The following is a 12,373-nucleotide window of genomic DNA, read 5'->3' as shown; positions in this document are numbered from 1 at the left end:
ATGGAAGATAACAACGATAGCACTGAGCTTTCTCTCTGGGGCACACCACCCTGGTGGGGCTTCCTGGCATACTGCAGTACCAACCAAGGTCAAACAGCCGCTCGACAAACCTCTCCCAGTTACACTGAGTCTCATGATGGTGCTGCCAACACGGGAACATGTGGTGACACGTGTAAAGTTCTCTTCCCTTTATTTAAAAAATCAAAAACAAAAGCTTTTCCCCAGGCCTTCACTTGGTTAAGTATGTTGCATACAGAGGCTTCAGAAAAACACTGCAAATATTTACTGCCAATAGAGTTAACATTTGTTAACTTTTTTTCACTCTTCAGAAACAGCTTACATAATTATAATTATCCCATGTATTGAGCAGCAATTTTACTTTTATAATAAGTTAAGGCCCCTCAGTTCCATTTGTTCCTCATGATTTTGGGGGTGAGACAAGAATATCAACTTCACTTTCTGGGAATGGAGAATAACTTCCCATGGCCATGTGGAAGGCGAAACTTTGAGCTGAGACTGGGATCCAGAATTTCTGGTTCCCAGCCAAGCCTTCTACCCATAACACCATATTGCATCTTGTAACTGTTCCCTCAACTATAGATTTTCTAAGAATTCCACACATTTGGGTTTTGAACATGATGCAATATAACCTAGAGTGCAATGGCTTGCTTCTACATATTATGGATAAAATAACTCCCATAAATTACAAGGAAAATGTCCCACAAAAGAGTATAATTACATGAACCAAAACCAGCAGTAGTCATTAAGTTCAGGATGCCTATATCACAATGGGTATTTAACATGCCACTCCCATTCAATCATAGTGCACTAGCACTACAAATGAGAGCTGCTGGATGCAAACTCCAAATAGGTCTTTAATAGTCAACTACACCTAAATGGACCATCTGGAACTTGGGCTATACAAGGCTCATGCATCCCAGGGCACATCATCTCAGTAGTCACACAGGAGAAGGGACATTTGACCCACAGTAGCAATGGTGGGTGGCCCAATTGGCAGATGAAGTACTTGGAGCACTAAAATATATATACAGGCCAGGCGCAGTAGCTCACACCTGTAATCTCAGCACTTTGAGAGCCCATAGTGGGAAGATCATTTGATGCCAGGAGTTTGAGACCAGCCTAGGCAACATAGCAAGACCCCATCTCTACAAAACATTTTTTAAAATTAGCCAGTTGCAGTGGTGCACACCTGTTAGTCCCAGCTAGTCAGCAGGCTGTGGTGAGAGGATCATGTGAGCCCAAGAATTTGAGGCTTAAGTGAGCTATGATCATGCCACTGCGGTAAGGCTTGGGCCACAAAGCAAGACCCTGACTACAACATATATACACACATAGAATTTTTTCTTTAAAAATTTTTTGTTGTTGAATTCAGCCACAATTTTATAAGCCAAAAATCTTTAAAAAGTGGTTTTAAGTGTAGTTGACACACAGGCATTGATCTTTTAAAAGATTTCTAATTTTAGTTGGAAGACGGGACACCATATTTTTCAACGCTTAGGTATTGGAAGAGCCAGGTGGCCACACACATGTGGAATTTGAAGAACAAACTCACCCAATACTTCCTTCTGCCACCCCCTGCCCCACTTCCTGACTTGAAGTTCCACCATTTGAACCAGTAATGGATTCAATAACTTTTAAAAGAAGACTATGATTCCAGAAAGCTAATTTATCAAAAATAGCCCTTTAGTCTTCTGCCAGGAGCAGCAATTAGCTTATCAGATTCGTTAGTTAATAGAACCAAGATAAACCAATTGTTCATTTCTAAGCAGTGAAGTGGGGATGGGGAGAAAAGAGGGAGGGGCAGGAGGAAGGGAAGGATTTCCCAAGCCAAGCAGGGAAAAACAGTGTGATGAGGGAGATGGCACCAGAGGCAAATGTCATTTCCTTCACGACCAGCCTAGGATGGACCAGCAAATAAAAGTTTAAACCTACCATCCCAAGCAGCTTTTGCCCAGCAATCTAGGGTAATAATTGTTTAATATACACCCAGGCTCAGGTACTGAAGGGCCACTTATTGGCACCCTCTCCCTTAAGAAGGGAGCCCTGTATTCATCCAAGGTTTCCTCCCAAAATCTCCCGCTTCACAGGCTCCTTTCTTTTAACGTAAAGCATGCTTATGTTTTCTTATTCTCTTCAGTTTTCTCTTTGTCCTCCCTCAAACTACTGCTCCAGCTCTAGCCCCTTTCTCTATCAAACTATTTAGAAGGTTGGTCTTCTCATGCCTCTACTTCCTTATCCCTCCCATCACATCCAGCCACCTAATTTTTGCTCTCATTCATCTGCCTTCTTAAACGGCTTCATGGCCTCTTAATCTTCAATTCTAAGACACTTTGATAGTCTGCAATATCCTCAACATTCACAAGTGTAGAATCGTGCACCAGCCCAGCCTTGTGGATACTCTGCTCTACTGTCCCCTTGGATGCTGCGTGCTCTGGCTCAGCTTCCTTCCTCTTTGACCCCTTATTTTTCTCTGTCACTGCCGATTTTTATTTTTCTCATTCCTGCCAATTCCAAATGTAAGAATGTCTCCAGATCTCTCACTGGGCCTCTTCTCTTCTGTCTTGCACCTTCCGTTTCCATACTGTCTTGCATGGAAAGGCACAAACATTCCTGTAGTTTTAGCCACATGCTGTACGCAGAAGATGAACAAAGTCCCTCCTGAACTCTGAGACCCAAACATCCAGGATAAAAAGCTCAGAGCCATCTCTCCCACAGTTGTCCCTCACGACTGTCACCCAGTCAGTTGCCACAGAGTGGTCATTCATTTCTTTGATCTATCTCACTTTGTGTCTCAACTATTCTTACCACTTTTTGCCTAGACTTGTGCAAGGGCCTTCTAAGTGGCCCACATATCTTTCTTTTCTCCATTGTGCTCTACATCCTTTGCCAAATCCATCTACCTCTGGCCCGGCAACTAAAAGAGCTTCTAGGATGCCCTGTGCTATGTGATCCCCCTAGTGAGACACCTTCCACAACAGTGGACCTACCAATCCCCAAAGGAACGTCCTTCCCTACTGGACTTCACTGCTCTGACGATTCCCTCTAACCGGAATGCCATCTAAATGATTTGACTGTGTTATCTGTCAAAACGCTACCCATTCCTCTGGAAGCACCATGTCATGGAAAGAATGCAAGATCCAGAGTTAGAGACTGGGGTGAGAGAGGACTAATATATTCGACTGACTTTCGTATGCTAGACCCTATGTTTTACCTGGGGCATAACATAGATTGCTGACAACTATTCTTTAATGTAATTGCCACTCTTCATTTTGCAAGTGACAAGGTCAGGTTCAGAGATGTCCATGGCTTGTAGAGGGTCACAAAGCCCATATTACATTGGCTTCATATGGCAGTTGTGAGAACAAATAATAAAAGGCATATAAAATTACTTTACAAATTGCAAATTACAAATTGCATGTACGTTATTAACATTATGACTTATCTTACCCTTTTATAGATTTTTAGTTATTTAAGGACATGTTTTCTATCTTACCCATCTTTGGATTCCCTGCAGCATTTATGCTAAGTATTAAAAGTGCTTAAATTAATAGCTGTTTAATTAAATTGGATTTTTGATGTCACATTTTGAATTAATAGCATTTTTAAAATTTTACTCCAAAATTAAAGCTGCCACTTATTGAGCAGGTCCAAGTGCCAGGCAGACTACCGTGAATCTCCACAGCAGTGCTCCAACGTTAGCATTATTATACCCATTTTACAGATGGAGAAATCAGAGTTCAGAGACAACACATAATAGTCATACAGCCATAAGTAGGAGAGGCAGGAGGGTCTGATTTCAGAGCTCATGATTTCTCACCATTAAAGACTCTTGACCACAGATATCCAACTCACCTAGACCCACCAAAATCTAACATTTCTGCAACAGAGGTGATTCCCATCTCTTGTGAGCAGAGAAACATCATTTTCCTTTTTATAGCCATAGTGCTGAGAACTCTCTTTCAGACTCTGCTCAGCATTAATTACCACATCCTCATGAACACTGGCATAATCAACCCTCTGCCCCACACAACTAAACATCTTTCTTACAGTTTTACAGATTTAGGGTTTCTCTTCTTACTGCTTTATTCAACAGACACTGACTGAGAATCCTCCATGTGCCAGGTACTGTTCTAAAACACTGGGAACCCAGCAGGGATGAGACACAAGGTTCCTTGTCTTTATGAAGCTTTCATTCTGAGGGAGTGGAGAGAGACAAGCAATAAACAACCAATCAAAACAAAGATGACTCCTCTGAGTGTTGTGATATGCGGGTCAGGGAGGATGGCTCTGAGGATGTGACCTCAGAGCAGAAGCCTGGAGACTTGCCAGCTGCGGGAAGAGCAGGGGCAGGGCACTGCAGGCAGAGGTGACGAAAAGCGTGAAACCTTGAGCTGGGAAGCACATGGTCTGTTGAAAAGTGGGCTGATGTATTTGAAGAGAGCAAGGAGCAGAATGGTATGATGAGGTGATGGGGGACGAGCCAGGCAGAGCCCAGTGCTGCAGCGCCCTATAGCACATACATCTGTAACGTACCTTGAAGCAAAGGAGTGGCCTGATCTGGTTTCTGTTTTGGCTGCTCTGTGAAGATATGGTGCCTGGGAGGCAACGCTGAAGTAGGATAAATGTGAACACCAGTGAGGAGGCCATTATAGAAGTTGAGAAAGGCATAGGACAGCCTGGAAGGAGTGGGCAATGAAGATGGAAAGTATAGGGTGGGTTTGGAGTAGAGTTGGGAGGTGGGTCCATGGAACAAACGTGGATGACAAAGATCCATACAATAAGCTCTTGCAAATGTCCATGACTCTGATTCACTGGCCTCCATGTTGAGTCACAGGCCACATATCACTCACTGAAGCCAGCCCAACATCAATGCTGAGCAGACCAGGAAGGACCATTCACTCTTATTCCCAAAACACTCTTCAGAGGTTGCCTCTCCTCCTTCAACCTCCAAGTTTGAGCATGCTAAGTGTGGAGCCGTCCAAATAATCCAGAAATCAAGGCAGAGAGAGAACTCAAGGGTGTTTCATGTCAACATTTCATCCCAAAAAAAATCCCATGAAATTGGTGCTATCCAATTCTCCACCCCTATGACAGGGAGAACATGTCAATTCTCCAGTGTCATTCAACTGGCAAGTGGCAGATCCATAGTCAAGCCCAAGTCTGCCTCACTCCAATGCCCAACCTCCTTCAAGCACCCCACCTATGAAATCCAAAGAGACGTCACTGTGTCAAGGGCAAACTTCACAGCGGCTGGAGTGACCGTGAGTTGATCACATGTACTCCTAAAACTACTCTGAGTTCTACCCTTTGACTTCAGTCTCTCCTACTTTAAAAAAAAATCTCTACATGAAAATACCTTTATTTATTTAACATATAATTATTAATGCTTCCTGTGTCAGGCAATCTGTGAGATTCTAGGAAGCCAATACTGGAAAGGACACAGTGCCCAAGCACTAAGGGTTCAGGGTCTAATAGGGGAGGCAAAGAAGCAGGGAAGGAAGCAGTTTTTCTCTTCTAGGTACTTTAAAGCTCTATAATATATGCTCTGGTGAAATTTGGCTGGTATTTTCAGGGACTTCACTGCTTTTGTGCCATACTGGCCTCATCATGTAGATAACATCACAGATTCATTCCATCTTCTTATTCTGTAAAAGCGATATCTAATTAAAAAACAAAGAATCAGCTTTAAAAAATGCAAAGTCTCATACAAAGTAACCTTTTCCATTTTAAGCAAGCATTCAGAATATTAGCAGTGCTAATCAGTACCTCACTAAACAGTTATGACTGCTTCTAAGCACAAAGTGGGGAATGAGAGTAACAGAGTATTTACTGGCTGCTAAAAGCAGGTACAATGGGGAGCATGCTAGAGAAACTGTCTCACTGAATCCTCAGATAACCCCGTGGTATAGGTAATACTGGAGAAACAGGCTAGAGTGGCCACATGACTTGCACAAGGCCACCCAGTAAGTGTGGGATAGAACAAGAGCCCATGTTCATAACCCCTCTCCTATTACACTAAGGTAAGGGTGGGCCTTTAAGGTGACCAAAGGGTTAGAAATAACAAACAGAGTGGATGAGCCTGGGTTTATTTTGTCTGGAGGAGAGGAATCTTTGAGGGTGATTAATTAAAGCATATTCGGGATATTTTTTAAATAAATGGAGACAGCTGTTCTCCATCATCCCTGATGATAGAAGAAAAGGCCTTCACCCTCAGCCTGGCAGATGAAGACAGAGATAAAGAATGTGCAGACTGTGGGATCTTGCTGGGAAGAAGGCAGGACTCACCTACTTAGTCTGTCTCTGATGCATTTCTTTGGAAAATGTATGTTGACAGTGCTTCTAAAAGTAATCATATGAGCTGAAAAGATCTACTTTCAACTCTGGTAAAGAGTAGGATGCCTTTTCCAGATTAATTCCACATCAGTGTTTGTGGGCAATGCTGAAATAAAAGAAAATCCAGGCTAGCCAAAATTTTTCAGGTAAATAGTGGCAAAAGCAACTGAGTGGCTGGACAGATTTGAGACAGGAACAGCCAGAGGACTACAGCAGGGACTCCCAGTCTGGAGACTCTAACATAGATCTCCAGATGACCCCAATGACTGGGAATTGCTTTTACTCTGGACAGCCTGCTGGGCAGCCCCAGTCGATGTATGTCCGGGTCGCTAACCACTTTGACTGCCCCTGAGCCACAGAGTCAGGCAGGAGTCAGGGACACATAGGTACTCTCTTCTCCCTGCCCCTCACCTTCCTCCTTCAGGGCCACCTTGGCCACAAAGGCTGACTCCACGTCAGCTACTCAGACATGCTCTCTCCTCACCTCCTCCTTCCCACTCTTCCCCTGATGCCCACAGGCTGGATTTGAGGTCAGGAAGCACTAGGCTTGGAGCCATACACTGAAAATGACTTCCCTTTTCTTCCTAGATTAGATTTGTTGCAAATGGCTCTGCTCCCACATGCTCCATGATCCAATATACCCAGGAATAAAACCTAAGGGACATATGGGTACAGGGAGCTAGATCAGAAGAGACCTCAGCCTCCTATGTTAATGCGCAAAGCTTGCAGCTGGTCATGCAGTGAGCTGGACCCTTTCCATGGTCATAAATCCACACCTGGGTGCATTAATGCCACTGCGTCTGGAGTCCGTGTCCTTCACAATGGAGAGTTGAAGCAACTGCAGGCTGTCCTTCACAGGCCATATCCTCGAGGAGGTGGTCCTTTTGACACAGGTGGAGGTGACTTCACTTCCCCCGACATGGCCAGTCAGCCACTGTTAGGGGACGGCTCGCTCTACAGTGTTTTCTTAATTAAAGAAGCTTCACAGGACAGCAGCAGAGGGACCAAAACAGGTAACATTGGATCAATCCCTTGGATTAGGTCTGAAAAGCAGCTGCCACCTTCATTTTCCTTTTCAGTTTTTTCTTTTTCTTTCTTTTCTTTTTTTAGAGACAGGATTCTTGCTCTGTCACCCAGGATGGAGTGCAGTGGAATGATCACAGTTCACTGCAGTCTCAAACTTCTGGACTCAAGTGATCCTTCCACCTCAGCATCCTGAGTAGCTAGGACTACAGACACATGCCACCACACCCAGCTAATTATTTTAATTTTTATTTATTTATGTATTTATTTATTTATTTTGAGGTAGGGTCTCACTCTGTCGCACAGGCTGGAGTGTAGTGGTGTGATGTCAGCTCTCTGCAGCCTCAACCCCCTGGGCTCAAGCAATCCTCCCACCTCAGCCCTGCTGAGGAGCAGGAACTACAGGCATGCACCACCACATCCAGGTAATTTTTGTATTTTTTGTAGAGACAGGGTTTCACCATGTTGCCCAGGCTGGTCTCGAGCTCCTGAGCTCAAGCGATCCTCCCACCTCAGCCTCCCAAAGTGCTGGGATTACAGACATGCACCAGCATGCCTGACTTAATTATTTTTATTTTATTTTATTTTTAGAGATGGGATTCTCACTATGTTGCCCAGGCTGCTCTCAAACTCCTGGGCTCAAGCAATACTCCTGCCTTAGCCATGATTACAGGTGTAGCCTCTGTGTCCTCCTTCTCAGTTTTCCAGCACTGTCAGGCCCTGAGCTCCAAGCCTTTCCTCCGGTAAAGCACATCAGTTAACTAGATGCCAACTGTGGCATCTCCCTCCCGTGGGACTTCCTTATGATCAATGAGTCAGTATTTCCTGAGATTCCTCGGTCTCCACTTTCACAGCCTGGTTCCCTCAAGGCACTCATACTTGTGCTTCACCCTCTTTTTCTGCTGAATTATTTAGACATCACAAATTGGCTAAAATGTACTTGCTGAATTTACTGGCAAGAGAAGAGGCAGCTTCCCTTCCCTTTCCTCTGCCTCCCCTTTTTCCCTCTGGCCCCAAGGGAGTCTCACTCTCTCTGCCCTCCCTTCTAGGTAAACCCATCCGATACGGTTTGGCTGTGGCCCCACCCAAACCTCATCTTGAATTGTAGCTCCCATAATTCCCACATGTCATGGGGGGACCCTGTGGGAGGTAACTGAATCATGGGGTGGGTCTTTCCCGTGCTGTTCTCATGGCAGTGAATAAGTCTCATGAGATCTGATGGGTTTACAAAGAGGAGTTTGCCTGCATAGCTCTCTTTTTTGGTCTGCCATAATGTAAGACATGCCTTTCACCTTCCACCATGATTGTGAGGCCTCCCCAGCCATGTGGAACTGTGAGTCCATTAAACCACTTTTTCTTTATAAATTACCCAGTCTCGGGTATGTCTTTTTCAGCAGTGTGAAAACGGACTAATATGCCATCCTCCCACTCCTTGACCCTGGCTCCATCCTTCCCTTCTCGCATGCTTACTCCATTAGCTAAAAGCATGACCACATGTGTGCTATCGTTAAAAACAAAAAACCTGCCAGCCACCTTGCTTCTACCTCAACTCACTGTGCTATCACCACACATGAAGCTTTTTGGAAATAAGTAGCACACACTCCCAGCATCCTTCCTCTCACTCCTCATCATGCCCGTCTTTTTGCTAAATGGGAAGCAGCAAAGGCCCCCACAGCTGTCCCCTCAGCAAACCAATGCCTCTCCTCTGCCATCCCTTTATCACCCTCTCCAAGCATCTGCCCCTCCCACTCCTGCAATGATTTCTCCCCCAACTCTGCATTTTTTTGGTGTTCTTCCAACTTCTTTAATTTCTCTTCTTTTTCAACATTGGCCTTTCCTAGCATTAAGTTTTTGTCCTTTCTTCCTCTTACACCAATGTGTCCTAACTCAGGGATTTGGGTGGCATCATCACAATTTTTGTCATAACCATGTACCATCCACTCTACATTTAATTTAATATTTTTCTTTAAATTCGCTTATTTTTCCTTAAATATACTTTCAATGAAACTTTTGTATTACTATTGCAAGTGAAAAATCAGTATTACATGCTATAAACAGAAGGCAATAAAAAGAGATACAATGAAAACAAAGCAGTATGAATGAGCTCTAGCTAGAAACACTGCGTGTCAAGGACTCCAAGACTAGGACCTGTTCTTTCCTTTAATTAAGAGGAAATTCCAAAGTATTAGAGATTAAACACTAGCACTAAACTGAGGCTTTCTCTTCGATAGATTCAGAAGGGCTGAAAGAGGAATAAAATGAAAATAACTTTCCACTACCTGATTCAATGTTATCTAAGGCCATGTCTGCTGTGTACTGCCTAAAATTATCAACTACACAGATAATTTTCCTACTAAATACTAGAGTTAGTTCTCCTTCCTCTGTGACTCTCTTCAGGGGACTTAAGATTGTAACTTCTTCAATGGTTGCCATATTTCTTAGCTACTTTCCACATGCTTTTAGAAAATGAGATTACAGACATAAACTAGAAACAAGATAGACAACAAACACCCTAAATGTCAAAAGTAGTACAAAACAGCAGCAATCCATCCAAGCCGGAGCCCAGATCTACCCCAGATGGCTCTATCCATCAGGGTTGGAGCCTGGAACGTATCAGAGACTGCCCACCATCAACACCTAATCTATAATAATAAATAATATGATAGCCAACATCTGAAAGGTTTACATACCAAATGCAGCACCACGTACCTCATATATGTGCTGTTCAATCTTCACAATACCCTCGTGAGATCGATGCCATTATTATTCCCAGTATGAGGAACCATTAGAGAAGTTAAGGAACTTGCCAAGGATCTCTTGTAAGTGGCAGATCCAGGATTTGCAGCAAGATCATCTGATTCCAGAGCCTGTGCTCTTAATGCTTTTGCTCCCCCAATGCTGAGACACACAGCAATTTTAAACCTCACAAACCTCAAAATAATAGCCTGCTGCTCTTAAGCACAATTAAGACAATGGGGTTGACACAACAGGAAAACCATTCAACATGTAATTAAACATAATTACTGGTGTCCTCTAATTGTTTGGGAAAATAAATCTCTTGCCCTTGACAAGCTATAATTCTGGTGTGTGCTAAGAAGGTTCAAGTCTTCACTTCGATCTGTATGCCTCCAGCACATACATACATTATTCATCACATTTCATGGCAGGAGCAGTAGAGTGGCTCAAAGATACATACCTTTGATACGTAACTTAGAATCAAATAAGATAGGGCTCAGAGGAATCTAAACCATCCTGCCCAAATCTTCATTTTATAGATGGGAAAACAGGGAAAAAAAATAACTTCCCCAGAACATACAGGGCTCTGTCTTCTAGTTAAGTGCTCAAGGCACTTCACTGGTTAAACAGGTTAAATTCAGACCGACTAAGCTAAAAACTTGCCTTCACAATTTAGTAGCTATGTGACCTTGGGCAAGTTATCTAACCTCTCTGAGCTCAGGTCAGGATGATAATAATACTGCAGTAGCTCTCTCACAAAATTTTGTGAGGACGAAATAGCAATATATGTAAAACACTTGAAACAGTACCTGGGCACGTGGCATTCGATCACTGCATCTAGCCACAGATACTACCGCTTCAGACAGTGAGCCACATCTGCATGACGGGCCTTGGAAATACTTCCAGGTTCTCATCAGGGCCACTAAAAACAGCAGTAAGGGTGTGTTCACATCTGCTAAGGAGCAGTTAAAGGGTGTCTCCAACGTCTGCCACATGGAGCTAAAACTGTAAAGCAAAGACGTTTAGCTGAGGTTCTTTCAAGGAGGGAGAAGGGCACGGGAAACAGACCGGGGTGCCTTGCAGCATGAGACTTACATTCTGCTGGAATGAGCTTCAGTGCCAGTAGCCATGCTCTTGTGCACAGACCTGTTTATTTAACAGGACAGATAATCACGCTTCCAGAAGGACAAAGTTTTTAAAAGCAACACGAGCAATTATTTATGGAGCATACACTTAGTAAACAGCACTAGGTGTATGGAATACAATGAAATCTAGGGTAGGACTATCAAAGCAGCCTTGGCAAATACCTAGACCGAGGCTACCCATCTTTCTTGAACCCCAAGCAGACATCACTCTTCAGCCACAGCACACTTGTCTGCAGAGCCCGAGTACAGCCTTACAATCCCTCTCAACCCAGTGCTCCATGAAGCCACTGCCTGTGCATAACTGTTGAATTTAGGAATTCGAGGAGTAAGCAGGCAAGCAGAGAATGAGGCACAGGACTAAAACTCAGCAGGGGCCGAGAATTATTTTACTTAGCTTCTCTTGATTAGGCATTTGAATTTAAAACAGCTAGGAATATAATACATAATACATCTTGTGTGTGTTGCAGGGAAAAGGTTTAAAGGGTCCAAGCTATAAAACATAACCAATGTGAAATGCTCTTTGCCGGAATACACAAGCACTACAAAATATTCTCATTTTCCTTGGACTCCCATAAGAAAAACTAGCAGCATCCTCATTCAAAAGAAGAGATGTGAAGCAACAGAGATAGTAAAGTACTTATTACAGATGTTCCTGGGCTGAGGGAGGTGGCTCATGCCTGTAATCCCAGCACTTTGCAAGGCTGAGGCAGGTGGATCACTTGAGGTCAGGAGTTTGAGACCAGCCTGGCCAACATGGTGAAACCCCATCTCTTCTAAAAATACAAAAATTAGCTGGGCGTGGTGGCGTGTGCCTGTAATCCCAGCTACTTGGGAGGCTGAGAAAGGAGAATCACTTGAACCTGGGAGGCAGAGATTGCAGTGACTCAAGATCGCACGGCTGCACTCCAGCCTGGGCAACAGAGCAACACACCATTTCAAAAAAAAAAAAAAAAATGTTCCTGGCACGAAGAAGCTGTCTGCCTTTCCCCCGATTGAGCCATTCATGGGGAGAACCCAGGACTCAAAGAAATGGAACCACAGAAGAGCGAATCCAGGAATACGAATGGCACTTCTGCTGGCTAATTTGACCGCAAAAGGTGCTAGTTGCGCAGTTG

At 43.8% G+C, this 12,373-nt stretch overlaps 1 protein-coding gene across 1 annotated transcript in view; it reads right to left on the bottom strand.

Moving 5' to 3' along the window:
* The window catches only part of KIF5C (kinesin family member 5C), a 152,716-nt gene that overhangs the window by 114,219 nt on the left and 26,124 nt on the right, over positions 1 to 12,373 (bottom strand). The gene's annotated exons all lie outside the window — the stretch shown is intronic.

Source organism: Papio anubis, chromosome 10 (genome assembly GCF_008728515.1).
Source record: "Papio anubis isolate 15944 chromosome 10, Panubis1.0, whole genome shotgun sequence".
Lineage (NCBI taxonomy): Eukaryota > Metazoa > Chordata > Mammalia > Primates > Cercopithecidae > Papio > Papio anubis.
The sequence above is the reverse complement of the archived record's forward strand: the minus strand, read 5'-3'. Positions and strand labels throughout refer to the sequence as shown.